Raw genomic sequence first — 14,943 nt, forward strand, 5'->3', positions numbered from 1 at the left:
TGTAGACAACATTCCTTCTTTCCATGTATGCTTGCATGCCAGAAGAGGGCACCAGATCTCATTATAGATGGCTGTGAGCCACCATGTGGTTGCTGGGAATTGAACTCAGGACCTCTGGAAGAGCAGTCAGTGCTCTTAACCTCTGAGCCATCTCTCCAGCCCCCAGAAGAGTATTTTTAAAAATGCTGGCTACCTGTCTGAACAAATCGAATTAACTGAGTGACACACAGCCGAAGCAAGCAGGCGTGTGCTCTGCTCTCTGTCATCCCTTGTCTTGCTTATGATGTCAAATTCAGGGAAGCATTTTGTAAGGTAAAGTGTTCTTATCCATCCGTTCCCGTGGAGTGCATGCCACTCTCCTCCAGGAGTGGTGACCCACAAAGTCTGCAACCCTGCAGAATAAAAAAAAAAATGGAACCTTTTCAGGGAGTTGGGTCATGAGCCACAGGCACAGACATGAAATAATGGGGTGTGTGGTAGGGAGAGAGGGACAACAGAAGGAAACACTGAAAGGTTATTTGTGCCCATCAAAGGAGGGAGAGAAAACCCCGAGCATTCTGGGGACAGAAAGGAACCAGACCTGGCTGGGACCTAGAGCCTGAAGGCCAGGTTCTTAGGAACTTCACTGGGAAGTTCCCTGCAGTGAACGCAAAACAAATGACTGGTTCGGGGAAATGCATGGTGTATAGAGCAGCTGCCAGTTGACGCCAAGACATGTTATAGCTGGATGGAAACCAGTGCTAAAGATGGCTTTCTAAAATGATATCAGTGCATTCCTGAAAAAGGCATAACTATATATGGAAACATCTAAACCATATAGACGCTCCCACAAACTATGCCTACACTGATAACACACACAGCAGAGACCCTCCCCATATATAGTACTACCCCATGATCAAACATACTACATGGTGCACTTCATAAATACCACATCCCACTTATCCATCACACACATATATATGTCCCCCCAGACACCACCATACATACATATTACACACATGACATAGGTACCCCTCACAGATACCACAGCACACATACTGGTTATATCACAAAGACTCTCGCACACATAAATCACACCACACAGACCACAGAGCTGTGCACCCAGGTACAGTGATCATAGATAGATTCCCCTCTAAAGATAGCACAGCACTCATGCTGACGGCCCACACCGCTACCCCCATATAAAGACAACCCCCAGACACCATCTGACTGCACACATCGATCACACATGCTACAAACATACCTTCTAGAGATACCACAGGACATACGCTGGTCTGACACAAAGATAACACTTGCCCCCGTGCTGATCACAAACATTACAAAGATACCTGCCTCCTACAGACATCAGAGCATGTATGCCGACCACACACGCCACAAAGACCTTCACACAGATACATGGCACACACCAAACCACACACACATGTCACAGAAATGACCCTCCCCAGATATGGTATGATTCACTGATTATGTACCTCACAAATACCCGTCCCAATGGGTACTGCCCATCGATAACCCACATCCAATACAGAGACAGTACTACCCACTGATCCTCACACCCCCGCAAAAGGCCACACACACAGATACCACACTATACACATGAACCACATACATCACATACTACAGAGATCTCCACACACAGGTACTATACTAGCACTGCTCACACACATCACACACAACAACCTATACACACAAACAACCGTGCTATGGCCATACCCATCACTTAGCACATAGACACTTTACCACAAATGAACACCACACTTGCCAGTCAACATACCGTACACCACAGAGATAAACCTCCTACAGAGAGTACTACTCACTGATCATACGTACTGCACAGACATTCCCCAGATACCATACCGCACACTGATTGTCTTAATTAGGGTGTCTGTTGCTTCGATCACACACCGTGACCAAAAGGCAAGTTGGGGAGGAAGGGTTTTATTTGGCTTACACTTCAGCATCGCTGTTCATGGCTGAAGGAAGTCAGGACAGGAATCCAAACAGGGCAGGATCCTGAAGCCAGGAGCTAATGCAGAGGCCATGGAGGGGAGGTGCTTACTGGCTTGCTCCCCATGGCTTGCTCAGCCCACCTTCTTATAGGACCCAGGACCACAAACCCAGGGATGGCACTACCAACCATGGCCTGGGCCAGCCTCCATTGATCCTTAAATGAGAAATTGCCTTACAAGTGGGTCTCAAGAAGGCATTTCCTCAACCGAGGCTTCTTCCTCTGATGACTCTATAGCTTGTGCCAAGTTGACCCATAAAATCACTCAGTATACTGATCATTAATCCATATGCCATATAGACAGTCCCCAGATACCACGCTACACAGGATTGCTCAGTATTGAAATCTCCCCTAGATACCATATACATTGATCATACACAACACAGAGATAGCCCCAAATACTACACACACTGGCCATGAACTCCACACCCCAAAGAGGTATCCCCACAGATATTATATTACACAAAGTGATTACACACATCCAAGTCATGCTGAATTGTTTTATGTCAACTTGATACAAGCTTGAGCCACTGGACAGGAGGGTACCTCTGATGTGGGATTCCCCTCTGGATGTTATAGATATATTTTATTGCCATTGGTTATTAAAGAAGCCGTTTTGGCCAATGGCTTAGTAGAGTAAAGCCAGGTGGGAAATCCAAGCAGCAATATAGAGAGAAAGTAGGCAGAGTCAAAGAGATTCCTCGTATCCTCCTGAGGAGACGCCATGTATCTGCCTAAGGAGAAAGATGCCAGCCAGAATCTTACGTGGTAAACCACAGCCTTGTGGTGATACACAGATGAATAGAAATGGGTTAATGCAAGATGTAAGAGCTTTCTAGAAATATGCCTGAGTTATTGGCCAGTGTTGTAATTGATGTTAGTTTCTGTGTGATTATTCAGGTCTGAGCGGTCAGGAAACAGATGAGCAGTCTCCTCCTTCATACCTCAATTAAGAAAATGCTTCCAGTCATGCCGTGGTGTTGCAGCCTTTAATCCCAGCACTTGGGAGGCAGAGGCAGGTGGATCTCTGTGAGTTCTAGGCCAGCCTGGTCTACAGAATGGGTTCCAGGACAGCCAGAGCTGTTACACAGAGAAACCCTGTCCCAAAAAAACAAACAGAAAAAAAAAGAAAGAAAGAAGGAAGGAGAGAGAGACAGAGAGAGGGAGGGAGGGAGGGAGGGAGGGAGGGAGGGAGAGAGAGAGAGAGAGAGAGAGAGAGAGAGAGAGAGAGAATGCCTCCATAAGATCCATATAGAGAGGCCTATAGAGTATTTTCTTTTTTCTTTTTTTTTTAAAGATTTATTTATTTATTATGTATAGTGTTCTGCCTGCATGTCAGAAGAGGGCACCAGATCTCATCACAGATGGCCGTGAGCCACCATATGGTTGCTGGGAATTGAACTCAGGACCTCTGGAAGAGCAGCCAGTGATCTTAACATTGAGCCATCTCTCCAGCCCCTAAAGCATTTTTTTTTAAATTAGTGATTGATGGGAGAGGGCCCAGCTCATTGTGAGTTAGGTCACACCTGGGCTGGTGGTCCTAGACTTTATATCAGACAGAGCAAGCCATGGAAAGCAAGCCATGGAAAGCAAGCCAGTAAGCAGCAGCCTTCCATGGCCTCTGTATTAGCTCCTGTCTCCTGGTTCCTGCCCTGACTTCCTGCAATGATAAACAGTGAGATGGAAGTGTAAGCCAAATAAAGCTGTTCCTCCACAAATTGCTTTGGTCATGACAGCAAGAGTAACCCTAACGAAGACAAATTGGTACCAGGACGGTGGGGTGTTGCTGTGAGAGACCTGACCGTGTGTTTGGGGAGGATTGTGGGAGGACTTTGCAACTTTCGACTAGAAAAGCCACTGAGTGTTGAGACCGTGGTGGGCTCTGTAGGAGCGTGGAAGACAAGACTGTTGAGGGCAGCACAGACAGTGCAGGCCTGGCTCGTGGAGTTTCAGAGGGAAGAGGCTATTGTGGGGCCATGTGTTGTTTTGAATTAAGATCCTGTGGTTCTGGTTAGCTGGGGCTGAAGAGTCAGCTGTGATTAACAAGCACCCAGAACTGCTGATGTGAAACCTTTGTTTTGCTGGGGTAATGGGTGCTGCTCGGCCGGAGCTGAGAAATTAGTGGTGATTGAGATCAGTGGGGGCTGGTGGGATGGCTCAGCAGTTAAGAGCACTATCTGCTATTCCAGAGGACTGGGGTTCAGTTCCCAGCACCCACATGGTAGTCTACAACTGTCTGCAACTCCAGTTCCAGGAAACCTGACACCTTCATACAGACATACATGCAAGCAAAACACAAATGCACATAAAATAAGAATAAATAAATGATTAAAAATGTTTACTATGGGAGGCAGAGGCAGGCAGATCTCTGGGTTCAAGGCTAGCCTGGTCTACAAAGCCGAGTTCCAGGACTTCCAGATATACACAGAGAAGCCCTGTCTCAAAAAAACACAAAAACAAAAACAAACAAAATACAGAGAGAGAGAGAGAGAGAGAGAGAGAGGGGGGGGGCAACATGACTGAAATGAAGTCTTCTTATGTTTCCTGAGGGTCAACACACAGACGCCGTGTTCCAGACATGGGCAAGATTGTTCCTTGTGTCGGCAGCCGAAGTTTGTGTAGTGTAAGAATCACCTGTGGTGGTGCCAGCTTTGAAGGCATGAAGGGGTGGTGGCAAGCAGTTGAGACAGCATCGTGTGGCAGGTGGTGTCCCGGAAGAGAGCCCAGGAGAGGTACTGATGAAAGTGCAGCCCAATTGCAGCAGAAGACCCCAGCATTTTGGAGAATCCAGTGCCGTGGGATTGACTAAAAACAGCAGCAGCTGTGGAGTGGAGTCAGCCGGAGCCTAGAAGACAAGCTATGTGTGCTGCAGAGGGCAGAGCTGTAGAAGTGACCCAAGACCACAGGAGGAACCCAGAAGATTGTGAGTGAATCCCAGATGTTGGACATTGACTTCTTTATAGTGGTAGGAGTTTAGTTTTGCTTTGATCTGGTTGTGACCATGCCCTGGTTCTTCCCTCTGGAAGTAAGAGAGTGTTTAACTTAATTTTGATTTTTACAGGAGTCCATAGTTGAGAGTCTTTGAACTTTTAAAAGAGATTTAGGATTTTAAAAGAGACTGGATGTTTTAAAGGGACTGAACATTTTAAAAGATTCTCTCCTTCTTTACATCCTGACTGCAGCTTCTCCTCCCTCCTCTCCCCCACACTTCCCACACTTCCCCTCCTACCCAGATCCACACCCCCCACCCCACCTGCCCTCAGAGAATAGCAGATCTCCCAGGGACCTCGAACAAACACAGCATCACATGACACGATGAGACCCAGCACACACTATCACCCAAAGGCTGGGCGAGACAACCGGTGAGACCCAACTTTTAGTGTGTCTGAGTTTATAAAGACTGTGGGACTTTTAAAATTACTTACGTTAAAGAAAAAGAAAAAATATATTTTTTTAATGTGAGATCTTGGGAATGAATGAAAAGCCAAAGGTTGTGGCTTAACAGTGATGCATTTGTCAAGCTGACAAGAGGTCAATTGTACTAGACAGTTTTATGTAAACTTGACACAAGCTAAAGTCCCCTGAGAGGAAGGAACCTCAATTAAGAAAATACCTCCACAAGATTGTCGTGTAGGGCATTTTCTTGATTAGTGATTGATGGGGGAGGGCCCAGTCCATTGTGGTGGTGCCATCCCTGGGCTGGTGGTCCTGGGTTCTATAAGAAAACAGCTGAGCAAGCCGGGAGGAGCAAGTCAGTAAGCAGCATCCCTCCATGGCCTCTGCATCAGCTCCTGTCCTGCTTGAGTTCCCATCTTGACTTTCTTCGATGACGGGCAGCGATGTAGGAGTGTAAGCCAAATAAACCTCTTCCTCCCAACTTGCTTTTGGTTGGTATGGTGTTTCATCACAGCAATAGTAGTCCTAAGACACAAGCTACACCCCTAATTCATGCATGCCACACACAGAGACATCACACCCTTCACACTTACTACACATACCACAAAACCACACCCCATATGCTCCACATATAACATATGATCACCTTAAAACTTCTCGCATCACATATTGCACACATCACTGACTTCTAGTCCACACTCACTGCCCATACCTCCCTATTGGGACCATTTGGAGTCCTGGCCTCCAGCTGCTCTTCCCTGCTCGAGATCTTTACTTTCCTTCTGATTTGAGTTACTGAAAGCTGTGTCAAAGTTGTTTACCAGCTCTGCTTCACGAGCACGAGGTGCCTTTGGCCTTGAGGATCAGAGGTTAAGGTTTTCACCTGTTGGCCCACCTGACTGTTGGGTATATAAGCCTCTGTGGTGCTATTGAATAAAGGGCTTCTTACCAGTGACTAGAGGTCCATGTCCCTGTCTCTCTGTGTTTGTATGTTTCAACCTCCAGCCCCTTGCCTGAAACTCGGGAACTGTATGGTAGCACATAGAGCGTGGACAGGCGTTGTGCGCTGCACCTCCCCTCACCAGACCCCACAGACACTATCCTCACCTATATGGTGTGTACATCCACATTCGCCACACTCCATACACACTATCCTCACCCATACAGTGTGCACCCATCACTACACACCTCCACATATGCTATACTCCATACACACTATACAGTAAACACCTCCACATAGGCCATACTCCATACACACTATCCTTACCTATATAGTGTGCATCTTTGCATACGCCATACTCCATACACACTATCCTCACATATACAGTGTGTACCTCCACATATGCCACACTCCATACAGACTATCCTCACCCATACAGTGTGCAATTCCGCATACACCATACTCCATACACACTATACAGTGTGCACCTCCACATACACCATACTCCATACACATTATATACTGTACACCTCCACATATGCCATAGTCCATACACACTATACAGTGTGCACCTCCGCATACACCACACTCCATACACACTATCCTCACTATACAGTGTGCACCTCCACATACACCACACTCCCCACACAGGACCTTACCACAAATACACTCCATAGACACTGACACATATACCTCACACAACACATTTTTTCCTATCACATATACCACACATATGCCACACCAAACTACAGACACATAATATGTACTGATACACACCATGTTCCACACTACATACATTATATAGCACACACTAAGCATACATATCATACCAGACACACACCAGTCACAATGACACATACACCACAACTTCTGTATTGCACACACCACACTATACATACTACACAGTATATATATCACACTTGTACAATGCACACAACATATAAGTGCCCCCTAGAACACATGCATAACATAAACCACACAAGCCACATACACCACACATACTAACACACCCAATACACCAATACATGCCATAAACACCTGTATATATTGCATGTATTCAGGGGTAAGCCTGGCATATTTGATATACACTGAGTGAGTTGTGATAGTATGGATAAAAACTGATTTATTAGCAATGGACACTCACCCAGTCCCATCTATTGTCATCTCAAATATTTGTTATATTTTGTTAGCAGATACTTTCTTAGCCACTTCAGTGTGGTGGAGGACCCACAGGGTTTCCTGTTAAGGAAACACAGGGGCTGAACTGCTAACCAGGGTGAGGGACCAGTTTTAGCACCAGCCTTTGGTTAAGTTTGAGGTGTGAACTGGGGGCAGAAACAGAACTTCCCAGAGTAGCAGGAGAGAGTTTTTGTCTCCTGGAAAAGAGAGAGAGGAGGAGCAGGCACATAAAGAGGCAGGTGAGAGCAGAGACATACTGCATGTTTGAAGGGCTGTCCTGAGTGTCCCGAGTGAGGTTTAGAATATGCGCTCTCTTCCCGGCATGCTGTGGATGGTGTCTGCACTGGACTGAGGCCTCTTCCCTGTGGACTGTAGGGTGACAGTACAGAGGGCTGAGTGGGCAGGACAGTCCACTTTGCTAAAAATGAGGCAACCAGACCTCTGAGCAAAGACGGAATCAGTACAGTCAAAGGCCGCAGGGTCCTGGAGAGAGTCATCCATCAATGACAGTTGCCAGGCAACCCGTGTGACAGAGAAGTTCTGTTCTCCACTGTACAGAAAGCATATGTTGTGCCAAGAGTACAAGCTTCCATGCAGACGAAAACACAAAGCAAAAGGAGGACCTGTGGAGACATGGCTTTGGTCTGCATCTCACTACATTGTATCGGGTTTAAGCCGTGATATGAAAATGGGTTTTGCATAAAGATGAGGTGATGATCTTACCATGTTGCTTCCTGAACATGATCCCGTGAAGATCCATGGGAAATCTAAGGTTATCTCAAGCTAAATTTCATAGTTTGAAGAATCTCACAATAGCCCATATCTCATGCTGCCAAGGGCCACTGACTCAGCAAATGGCACACTGTGATTGGATATAGTCTTTAAAACTTTGAAACACTTTTTATTCTTTGACAATCTCATACAAAGTATACAGCATATTAGAGGGGTTTTATTGCCCCCCTTATCCTCTCTTTCCTCTTTCTTTCCTACTGAAGCCCTCTTTCCTAACAAGTCTGTCTACTTTCACCTTTTTTTGAAGATTTACTTTGTTTTTTTTTTTTTATGTATATGAGTGTTTTGCTGCATGTACATCTTGAGCTACATTATGAAGTGCCCATGGAAGCCAGAAGAGGGTGTTGATTCCCTGGAACTGGAGACGTAGAGGGCTGTGGGATCCCATGGGGGGCTGGGAATATGACCTGGGTCCTCCGGAAGAGCAGACTGTGCTCTTAACTGCAAAGCCATCTCTCCAGCTCCCTTTCATACCTTTCCTTTGTGTGAGCCACTTGGTTGAATTAGAGTTACCGGCATGAGCACACATGGGAAGTTACTCACTGGAGCTACACTGCTCAAGAAAACAAGACTCCCGGTGGCTATAAATTTCCAATAGTCCTTAAGGGAAGGCTGGGGCCTCATAGGAACCCTTTCTTATTCACGATTAATGCTGCCTGGCCCCAAATCCTGCAAGTCTTGTGTAGATAACCATGGCTACAGCGAGTCCATGGGTGCGGGTGTGTCATAGCCAAAAATATCTATTGTCACGCATCTCCTTATCCTTTGGCTCTTCGTTATTTTTGTCCATTCTGTGATGCTCCTTGAATCCAGTAGGAATTGATAGACATGTTCTATCTAGGGATAAGTCTTCCACCTTGGTTCACGTTCCACCCTCTGGCCAGTTAGGATTCTCTGTTTCAATTGCTGCCCACGGCTGTTAAGAAACTTCTTTGATCAAGGGCAAGTGTAGCACTAATCTGTAGATATAAACATATTTAGGAGGTAGTTTGATAACACGGCCATTTAACAAAAAAGCGGTAGTGGATTCCCTACTAGGGCCCATGACCTCCCTGACCGCAGGCTCTTGACAAGCGTTATAGTACCTAGAACACATTCTATCCTGTGAAGCATACTCCATCCAATCAGAAGGCAGTTGGTTGCCCTTATCAAAGCCATGCTGCTCTTGCCCAGCTGATCCTTACTGTGGCTCAAAGCTTCACACCTGGGTAAGATTCTTGATGGCTTTTCTCCCCCAGCAGCCTGCCTGGCACCTCCTTGTAGTGTGGAGCTGTGGGCGGCTTCCCGCCGCCCTATGCCCCAAAATAATTACACGGAAACTGCATTCTTTTAAACACTGCCTGGCCCATTATTTTCAGCTTCTTACTCACATCTTGCTTTAACCCATTTCTAATAATCTGTGTAGCACCACAAAGTGGTGCCTTACCGGGAAGTTTCTAGCTTACGTCCATCGTGGGCTGGAGCTTCATTGCGTCTGTCTCCCTGAGGAGAGGCATGGCAGTCTGTCTAACTTAGGAGAGGCGTAGCATCTGACTGAGCCATCTACCTCACTTCCTTCTTCCTGTTCTGTCTACTCCACCCACCTAAGGGCTGGTCTATCAGATGGGCCAGGCAGTTTCTTTATTAATTATCCAATGAAATCATCAGATAGATAGAAGACACACCTACACCTCCTAGTTCCATGAAGGCTAACCAGCAGGGAGGAAGCTTCCAAGTCAGTTCTAACTAGATTTCTACACGTCATCATGGCATCTTCAGCAACAGGGTGTTGCCATCAAGTTCTGATGGACAGCCAGGAACAATGGTAATGGCCTGTGATGTGGTGAAGGTCTCTGAGGCTCTCAGATCTTGGTCACATATTGCTGCTGGTTTACTACCCTCGTTCTTGTCCTCAGACAGGAACTGTAGGTCAGCCTACAGACAAGAAGAAGTTGTTCTGAAACCCAGATCACAGATCTGAAGATCAAGACGAACTTTAATGGTGTATTCCGCATGGTCTTGCCAAAGGGCTGCTACCTCTTCCTTTCCGGCCATCTTCTAAGAGACAGTGTTAGCTGTGGTCTCCTACGCGCAGGTTACCGGAGAACTAACTTGGCCCTTACAGAAGTGTTTTTCATGGGTCCACCATGTTTTTTTTAGATATCATGGTTAACATCAAGAAAACAGACAAACTGTTATGAGGAGCATCTTGCTCCCTAGAAACCAAGAGATGGCGTCGCATGGCAGAAAGAGGCCTCCTGAGTTGCCAAGCCTGTGTAAGGCAGGACACACGTACCTGCCATCTTGAGCCTTAGGATCTGCCCAGCCGTGTCATATACTTCCCAGGCTTTATTGTTTGGCAGTGTCCCCTCAGCATGGCAGGACTTCAGTGCATAGGTGTCTGCTTCTCTTCTGAGCAAATCCAACCTCTGGGTGTGACAGCCGTGTCTGTTAGGGGAATAAGGTGCACAGCCAGGGCACGGGGAGGCATGGGTTCTTCACTCAACTGAGCCAACTGAATCCTGAGTGTTCCCTCACATTTAGGACCCTGATTGGCAGCCAGAGGGGCTAGGTGTCTCTCATAGCCTAAAGGGAGAAAACTAATTTTATTGTGATCTAGTCCTGCTGTAGATAGAGGTCAGCCTTGTATAATTTTTCTAGGCAATCTTGACTGATCAAACAGCAATCAAAGTGGTGGGCAAGAAAAAATAATAAAAAGTATTTATCATATAAAAAGGTTCAGAGGGGTAAAGAGCAGAAGTCCTCCTGCAGGGGGAAGGCCTGGCCTAAGCCTTGGCTCTGTGGAATGTTTGGGCAGTCTTTATCCATCACTTACTCTCTGGAATGGCAGGAGGAGAAGAGGGATAATCTTCATGTGATCAAATGGTAACTCTTCTGTCTTGGTGACAGACTACACTGACAGCAAAAAATGCCACCAAGCACTCCTGGGATCCTTATGTTTCCCCAGGATGCAGAGGCAGCAGGGACACAGACAGGGGCCACCTTTAGAGAGCAGGTGCAAAGGTGAAGCTTATGAACTGAGGACACATATGCTACTAAGAGGTCACCTTTCTGTCATACCTGACAGAGAAGTGGATGGTTAAGAAGGCGCTTGGGTCATTGCTTCAGTGTGTACGAGCCACATGTATGTTGCCTGAGGCAGACTCCAGCCGCACTTGCTGCTCAGATGAGAAGTTTTACAATGTCCAGCGACACAGCCAAAGAGCTAAAGCTCACATCCTGCCAGACTCCATGTTCTATGATTTAAGGACCATGTTTGTGCGATGTACAGAAGACCCTTAGGTTCTGTAATGAAGGTTCTTTGTAGTCTGGGGAGCCAGCATTAGACTTGCTACTGACCTTTAAGTATACATTAAAGGGTTTGAGCATAAAGAAAAACGAGCTTACATACATACACAAGCACACGCACAGAATAGTTAGATAGTGAAATGTGTTTCGGCAGAAAGGGCTGCTCCCTTACATGAAGCATGTTTCCTCCTCACTTCCTAGGCCCCATCCCCACCCCCACAGGTCTTTGGTGGATGAAGAGGAAAAGTGTGCATGGGTTTTAAAGTGACTCCTTGAGGCAGAAAGACTACCAGCTTCTTGTTACAGGATAGTTTAAATGTGATCTTACCTTAAAACAGGGAAAATACACAGGTTGGGGATTCTTAGAGATTCCTTAGTTGTTCTGCAAGATTCACTGGGTCCTTACCTCTTGGGTCATGTATTCTGGATCTGGGTTAAAGTTCTCAATTTGATTTATTTATATATTTGGTAAAGTTATAGTCACAAAGTTTTTAGGGGAATTACATACAACCACTTGAACTCATGGTAACTGAGCAAAAGTATTAATAGCTAGAAAAGAAAGTCTAATTCAATATCCGGTCACTTCCGGTGTTACTCTGCATGGTTTGTTTTTGGTTATCAGTCCAAGAAACACAGTAAATAGCTGCGCTGTGTCATCTAGCGAAGGCTGTGACCACAAAGCTCCAGGGTGCTGTGTCACGGCCCTCACTCACAGCTGTCCCTGGAGGCACACAGAAGCCAGCGTGACCTCAGATGCTAGGCCACCACTCCAAGACCCGCACACATGCACAACTGTCCCCACCCCCTCCCAGGGAGAGCCCAGGAAGGCCCCCTCAGTGTTTCTGGCTGCTGGGCTTCTTTGGGTGTTTGGGCTCTGAATCCTCACCCTTTCCATTTCAGGTTGGGCATCCAAATGAGGCCGTGTCCTTTCTGAGTATCAGTTTCTGCTCCTGTGGGACCAAAAAAAAAAAAAAAAAAAAAAAAAAAAAAAAAAAAAAAAAAAAAAAAAAAAACCAACAGTCATCTTCCTTAGGCAAGAACAGAAAACACGCCAAAACTCTAGAATGCATGGAGGGTGGAACATTTAATTGACAATCTCTTATTTAGAATGTACTAGATACTCTTTTGTTGCTGTATCTGGCTTTTTGTTTGTTTGCTGCAACAAGGTCTCACATAGCCCAGGCTGCCCTTGAACTTCCTATGTAGTTGAGGTTAACCTTGAAGTCCAGATCCTGCGGCCCTCTACCCCTCACGATGCTGCCTCATGTCTTCTTTTTCATAATGACTTGACTGAAATCCAGTAATTCAATATTTAAAAGCCACCTTTTAAAGAGAGTACTTTAGAGGTTTGGCGGTAGTCATACATGTACAGCTATAATTACAATATAATTGGGAATGTTTTAATCACCAACTCTCCCCAAACCATATTCCGTAATGATTTTTCCCAATTTCCCCTTCCCGCTCCCAATAGCCACCGGTCTTTATGCCCTTAGGATTTGCCTGTCTAGGCATTTCATACACGCGCCTCTCTGCATCTGGCTCTTTCACCAGCGTCTTTAAGCTCCATCCATTGTGTAGCAATGCACGACCTCAGGTTTCCTTGTGGAAGAAAAATATCCCACTGTGCAGATTTATCTCATTTGGTTTGCTCACTCATTACTTTATGGACATTTGGCTATTGTTGAGAATGCTGTTCCAGACACAGGTGTGTGTGGTTTCATGTGTACTTGTAGTTCCGATTCTCTTCTCTCCTTGGGTGTAGAATTGCTGATTTTTAGAGGAACCAGCAAAGTGTTTGCAGAGCAAGTGCATCGTCACCTCTCTGGCTCCCAGTCTCTCTCCACACATGCTGTCGTCTGCCAGTGTAGCGAATGTGAAGGGTATCTCACTGTGGTACTGACCTCTACTTCTCCAGCAACACTGGGCACTTTCTCATGTACATATTGGGCACTGGGTATCTTCCTCGGATGAACGTGCAGTCAGATGATAATTGCTGCAACTTCAATTTTGCTGTAGAGTCTTTTCTCACACCACGTCAGCAAAACTGACTGTTGGCTTCTAGGTGTCACCTGCACCCCAGTTTTGACTCATATGGTAGAAGCGTGTGGTAAAGAAGAACAAGCTAAACTGTGTCGTTTCTAGGGTCAGGAACCTTATAGCCCCTTTGCACACACTGATCACTGAATCCTGACATGGGTACGGGAACTGAGTGAGGCCCAACTGACTTTACTGTGTGTGCTGGGAACTGAGCATTTGTCTGAAACCGTGGAACTGTCTGGAAGAACTTGGAACATGTCTGTAGCTCCACCACTCAGGTGTAGTTCATTTGTTTAGTTTTTCCATTGTGATCATGTGCGTGGTGGTGGTTGTGATGGTGGTAGTGGTGGTGGTGGTGTATGTGTGAGTGTGTGATTTCTCATGTCTGTGTGCGGACTGTAGAGGCCATGTGCTTCCACTAACCTGGGCTCCAGTAAGCACTGGGATGGCCAACAGTATTTACTGGATCATCTTATAGAAATCTTCCTCCTAACAGCACAGTGCTTGCTCTCATCGGAGTTAGGAAGGAAGCAGCTCTGAGGAGAAGCTGCAGCAGTGGCTGGGAGTGGATGGTCTTCTCCAGCTTGCCTGTGGGAGGCTCATGATAGATCCAGTTTGTAGTGGGCCAATAGAAGTTCCAGAGCAAGTTGGCCAGCCAGCAGCGTGCATTCTGGGCTTCTAATCCTATAAAATGGATTTCTTTCCTTTTTTTATACCAGCCATTTTCAGATAACATAATTGTACTTATATATTATTTTATTTTACTTCTATAAAAGGTTGGGGCACCTATCAGATGAGGTGGCACACACCTTTAATCCCAGCACTTGAAAAACAGAGGCTGGTAGATCTCTGTGAGTTCAAAGCTAGTCTGGTCTACAAAGTTCCAAGCCAGCCAGGACTACAGGGTAAGACCCTGACTCAAACAAAACAAAATCAAAACCAAAATAGAGAAAAAACAGTGAAGTCACCTAAGAGCAAGGCACCCCCAAAACTGGGAAGAGGCTTAGGGCTGAGGTATCTGCAACCCTGGAGCCCTAGGTCCCGCACTTTCTCCCGTGGATGCAGAGTGAAGGTCCTGGAAATGCATGTGATGGACCGAAAGGCTCCCGCCCCAGCAGGAAGCTGCCTCCCCACCACAGGCTAAGGCAGCGGCAGCTGTTTCCTGTCTTTGACGAAGAGGAAAAGTCCAGAGCCACTGACGAAGGCCCCATAGGCCCAGAGCTGAGTGTTGGAGAGGAGGTGGGGGTTGCCCTTAAGAGGGGGCCCCAGGAGCCCCAGAAGGCTGACAACATCCTACGTGGAG

The sequence above is a fragment of the Arvicola amphibius genome, chromosome 4 (genome assembly GCF_903992535.2).
Source record: "Arvicola amphibius chromosome 4, mArvAmp1.2, whole genome shotgun sequence".
In the NCBI taxonomy this organism is placed as follows: Eukaryota; Metazoa; Chordata; class Mammalia; order Rodentia; family Cricetidae; genus Arvicola; species Arvicola amphibius.